Here is a 6,000-nt window from a genome sequence, read left to right as displayed (position 1 = left end):
AGAAATCGCAGGTATTCGTCTCATACAACAACGCCCCCTATAGTTCGTTGCAATCGCGAATTGTTTTCCTATAAATATTTTTGCATCCCTATTTTAAAGGTACCTGTACTGTTATTATTACGTTTTTGATTTTGTTTGTTTCCTAAATTAAGAGTTTAAAGGATTATTATTATTTTTATTATTAAAGTAACGTAATTCTACGTTACATTTTAAGATCAAGTCATTTAAATCAGTGTCTGATCTTATTAACCATTTTACAATTATTATTTTTTGGTGCAAAATCACATCAATATATTATTATAAAATACGGTTAAAATCGATTCCTTAAATATTTTAGAATTTAACCTTCAACTTCATGAATGCATAAATTGTACTTAAAATACACTTTTTGTATTGGTAAGGATCAGCGAACAGGAAGCTTAGCCCCCTAGTACTCACAAAATTATAAAATTATGTACTTTTAACAAATCTTGTTACAACGAATCTGATAATAAATATAGTTTTTAAAACATATTATCACTTCTCACTGTTCATGATTTATCACGAATATACGTTATAGCGATATTTTTCTTTTTCGTTTTAAGTATTTAGAGCTTTAATGCAATTCAATTTCCATGTATATAGTACTTGTCCTCCCCTCCCTCAACTTTGAATACAAATCGACGCCTAAGTAATGAAGGAGAATGTAACGGAGAAAGAATGTAATTTTACAAGGCAAAATACAAAATTTGAGCGCAATCGTCCTGAGGAATTGAATTTCATAAAAGTCAGACACTTAAAGTTTGATTTCTCAGGAACTATTCAACCGATTTTGCTTAATATAATTTAAAATGTTTTCGACTATTATTTAATACATTAACAAAAAATAATAAATATATACTAAAATTTATTTTTCGCTTGGAATTACCTTTGGATGAATGAATTTTATGAGTGCGCTTAAAAATGTCTGGAAATATGGAGAAATGGGCAAAAAGTAAAATTAACATTAAGGTGTCTAGAACCATTCTCCTGACTATTGGGATTCTATTTCCCAGATTGTGGTTACATTTTGTGGGTCAGAAATCTGAATCCATCGGCAAAAAAGGCATGTTTCGTTTTTGTGTCTCGTTTCGTAACTTAAAAAATCGTTCACACTTACTCTTCTTCTTCATAAGCGCAACAGCCTTTCACAGGCCAAGGCTGACTCGCAGATTTTCCTCCATCTGGCCCTGTCCGGTGCGACGGCCCGCCATCGGTTGACTCCCAATAGCTTGAGGTCCTTTTCAACGTCGTCTATCCATCTTGTAGGTGGTTCACACTTATTAATTAGTATATTTAAGGTCTCCCCCTCGAGCCATTAAGGTTGAGTCCTGGAACGCAAATATCCAATCATTAGATCAAAAGTTATTCAGGGTGGTCCGTTTTTTATTTTGCGACATGATGGACGTCATTGGTGGAAGAGGGAATATATGTCCTCCTAAATCACTCTCTACCCTCGAAATATCTTAGCAAAAGACGAAAATTTACAAGAATCGTCATTACTTTAAAATTTAGATAGGAGACAAAAAATTATATGAGTTAAAAAAAAATTAAGACATGAGTTAATAACAAGTTAAGTAATAAAAATAGTTATTATTTATTTATTTATTTTGCAGATACTTGGTGAACAAAAAAATCCCTCCATTTTTTTGAAATTGAGAGCACTATTTTAACTGTGTGTTTTAATGTGAGACCTCCCGTCCCACGAACAAAATAAAATAATAATAATAAAAAAACAATTGGACGCCTACGACGTTCCATTCGACGCGTGTGGTGATTAAAGAAGAAGAACGAAAGTGTGTTAAGTCGATACTTTTTGAACAACCTTTTCGAACTACTCCTGTAGATGGCATCCCATTTCACGCCCACAGGTGGGCATGCGACATTCGAACATCGACTTTTCCGGGGGTGCGGCCCATCGGAGGGGCCGCGCATGCGTCTTTTCCCCAGGACTTCTCGAGGTCAGGCGGAAAAGAAAGTAATCGCTGTTTCTCCCAAAGTACACCCACCAACCGTCTCCGGAAAACTTGGGAAAAATTCACCTTTCACACACAGGTAAGAAACTCTTGTTTGTTTTAACTGAATCGAAATAGAACAATGTTTGAATAATCATAAAAAGGTTAAGTCACAAGGTGACTCGAAAGTCACGTGAGAACTGAAGTAGTTTTAACAACTTCTTCAAAACTTTCAGAACTTATTTAAGTCAGACGACAGATATTATTTTTCTTTTATCCGGTGCCCGTTCATTACATTTTCGAATATCGTTTTCTTTAACTGTTCGCAAAAAAAACGTAACTAATCTTAATATAATTAATAATCTTCTTTTTCAAACTGTTCTATCACAAATGTTAAAAATTCGAAACGTAACACTCTTTTGCAATGGCACTCCCTTGTTTAACGTATACTTTTGAAATGCTGACATTTTACTTATGTGCAGCGACAAATTTATTTAATTCCAGGAGAAAACAATCCTGATCGTACTTTCTATTCATAAAAATTAAAATATTGCAAATCCCGTGGGGACTTTCCCCTCTGCTCGCTTCGACCTCCAACCCCTGCGAATCTACAATTATATTTTAAATATAAACAGTTTGATACATCTAAAATAAATGGCATTAAAGTGAAAGATTCCAAAAATGGTTCGTTGTATTGACGCAGATTTGGTTTCAGCACCCGATTCAGGTGGGGGGGGGGGAAATTTCAACTTCATTTTGCTTGGTTGCTGTTGTAATGTCATCTACAATCTTTTTTTGAAAAAAAAATCCGATTTAATTTCTGATTGTTGTAAAACCTCGTTAATTTTGTTTTTGTTTTTGCCAGTAAGATTTTTTAGTAATAATGCGAAAAATTTATTCCTTATACTACCGTACGATTTGGCATTTCAATCACATGCATTAAGTGGACACAGTTTTACCTAAAATTTACTATAGAAGTAATTATAATTCATATGCTGTTTAATAATAATAAAATGGACAATGGATTTGGACATCGTTTTAAAGATGTTTATCCCAAAATGTTGCACAATAGGATTGTTTTATAGCATAAAAAATAAGCTTTTAGTTTTAAGTCTTTCATTTTAAGAAATAATCAAAATCAAAAATGGAATACTAGCTATAAAGCACAATCTCTAAGAAAGAAGGATACTTTAATAAAGCGTGTAAATAAAGCTCAATACTAAATAAAAAAAATATTTAATAGTAAAAAAAATCCTCTGTAGCTTTTATTAGTTTTATGCTGATGACAATTAAAAAAAATTGGGTCTTATTTGTTTACTAAGGAACCATGTCATGCGATTTTATATCCTATAAGAATGCGGCCACAACAACGAGGAACGACCATACTCTTTTTATGCCATATAAAGAAATGAACAAAAAAATGTAAATATTAAAATCACAGAAAAAGGATATACAACAGTAGTTTATCTAATAAAAAATAATTATAAAATTATATATATATCAATAATAACAACGATGATAAATAAATAAAATACAAATCACATTCAATACATGAAATTTCACTGAGAGAAAAAAAAAATCGATAGGAAATACACATATTTTCAAAGAATAATAGGAAAAAAAATCATAAAATATAATTTTTTGTGCTACAATTGAGAGTCTGATTAATTTATTATTTTTCTTTCTTTCTAATTTAAGGCAAGAAAAATAGCTGCCAGATATTTTCTGAAATCTGAATCATTTATATTATTTAGACCAGAATATTTAATAATTTTTAGATCAACAAAAAAAAATAATAATAAAAAACTATAATTGTAGTACTTGATAAACATTTATATTTTTTGCGCATAAAATCAGCAGCGACGGTAATGGGCCTCTCCTCATACCAGTTCAGGAAGATTTATCTATTAGAAAGAGAGAGGGGTGGGCGGACACTTTTAATCCCGTTATTTGATGGTTTCTTCTCTATTTAAGGGGATTAGTACCTCATCGTTCCTCGTTTTACTTCAGTGAATGAGACACCTAAGCGTTCTTGAGGGAAATTAAAGTGATTAAAAGATTTTCACTGCATTTATAGACGAAAAAGTGTTAGGATTAAAATGTTCAACGGATTTTATTTCGGAATAGAAACAGTTGCTGTCAAGAATTTGCCAAAACTTTTCTTAAATTAAAATTAAATTCCATGAAATTTAAAATGAGCGTCTATACATGCTTAGTATTTTATTAAACAAATGTAAATAAAATGAACGTACTTGATAGACATTGACATCTTTTATTGATAATCATTTTAGTTCTATGTAATGAGTGTATTTTACTTTAGTTTGCATACGTAATATCGATTTATTTTTTAAGTGGGAAAGACTCATATTAAGCTTAGATCTACACTGTTCAGCAATTTTCAATTTTGTATCGTAATTTGTCATTTGTAAGAAAATTGTACAAAATTTACAACTTGTAATGAACATAAATATGAAAGAAATAATGTTAATATTCTAGCGTTATTCAATTGTTTTTCTTTTTACAATAAATCTATTCTTGAAGTAAACTTAACTTTCAAACTTTGCATCTGTTTTTTCATGGTTAATTAAAATTATTTTAAATAAATTAATGTAAACATCGTATTGAAAATTTCTTTTTTCATAAATTGTGTTTTAACCAAACTAGATGACCAACGCTGGAATTGTTTCTTTCTTTATTTTCGAAACTCAGTTTTAAATAGAATATACTTTTTCGTTACAATATAAAATTTTAAGGGAGGAAAATTTATAAGAAATGGGTTAGGTTTTCAAATGACAACAATAAGTAAAGGCAAATAGATTTTTATAAGCGTCATGGTGCATGCAACATACAGAAAATTAGTGAAATTGTCGGTATTTTGTTAAATTAAATAGATTAGTTTAAACTTGAATAAATGTTTTTTTTAAATATTTTCTGCACCTTCTTGTTAACTATTTAGAACCAAACAATAAAAACACATGTCAAGATATATATTTAAAATTGGTAATAAAACAATAGTTGAGAAAGCAAAAAAAAAAAATTGTTTGCTTTTGGGCCATACTTACAAGCCTCTCTACTTCAACATGACAATAGATTATGTTATGTGTGTCTTAAATTATTAATCTTAAAAGAATTTCATGTAAATGAATTTCATATCAACCAATTTTATGTAGTATGTATTTCATTTGTATAACCAAAACTTGTGTCATTTTAATAAAATATTTTGGGAACTTTCAATTGAGGCTTTAATTTATAATAATTAATTAAATTATAATTAATTAATTAAAATTAGGCTTTAATTTATAAGCAAAAGTTTATCATCCGATGGAGAAAAAAAATGATTGTAGAGATTGATGAACAAAGCGAACATGAGACATAGTATATTAATTAGTATTAAAATTGACTTTTTTTGATAAAATGCAATGTTTTTTTTAAAAAAGAAAATCTTTTAGGGAGGGAGGAGATACTTCTAGATAAGACCCATCTGGACCCTGAGCCTATTACTTCTAAAAGTATATTTGAATTATCTTTCAAATAATGCGTAAGCATATTTTTAGCAATTTTGGAATCTCCTTACTCCCTCGTCAGCAGAAGTAAGCAAATCATAAACCTCTCCATGTTTACAGAAGAAAGCGTAAGAAAGTCGCAATACCTCTCCCTAACTTTTCGCTTTAACTTTGACTTTTATTGCATTAATATAATCTTAGGAATAAATTCAAATAAAAGATATAAATTTTCACAGTTGACCTTTTCAAATTTACGGCTATTCTTTAGGAATCCATTGTGTTCAAAACTTCTGAAACTCTTCGAAGAAAGGTTTTCAAACTTTTTCTTTCTCCGAATTTAATTCCAAATGTAAAAATTTGTTTCGTTTTTATGATTGTTTCCTCGGAATTAAAAAATAATTTGGAAGTAGAGGATGTCTCACGTAAAGATACCATTCCTATCTCTTACACTTGAAAGTGCCCCCCGTTAGATGCTTACATAACGTCCTCTTAGTATAAATTATTTTTTAAAAAAATAAATTTTT

At 29.9% G+C, this 6,000-nt stretch overlaps 1 protein-coding gene across 1 annotated transcript in view; it reads left to right on the top strand.

Moving 5' to 3' along the window:
* The first annotated feature begins 1,941 nt into the window (after positions 1–1,941).
* Positions 1,942–6,000, top strand: part of LOC107445214 (sodium-dependent neutral amino acid transporter B(0)AT3) — a 49,171-nt gene continuing 45,112 nt past the window's right edge. The window contains exon 1 of the mRNA XM_016059563.4: positions 1,942–2,073. The gene's annotated coding sequence lies outside the window, so the exon portion shown is untranslated. The remainder of the gene's footprint in view (positions 2,074–6,000) is intronic.

This window comes from Parasteatoda tepidariorum, chromosome 10, assembly GCF_982258835.1.
Source record: "Parasteatoda tepidariorum strain Cologne lab strain chromosome 10, Ptep-v5.0, whole genome shotgun sequence".
In the NCBI taxonomy this organism is placed as follows: domain Eukaryota; kingdom Metazoa; phylum Arthropoda; class Arachnida; order Araneae; family Theridiidae; genus Parasteatoda; species Parasteatoda tepidariorum.
The sequence above is the reverse complement of the archived record's forward strand: the minus strand, read 5'-3'. Positions and strand labels throughout refer to the sequence as shown.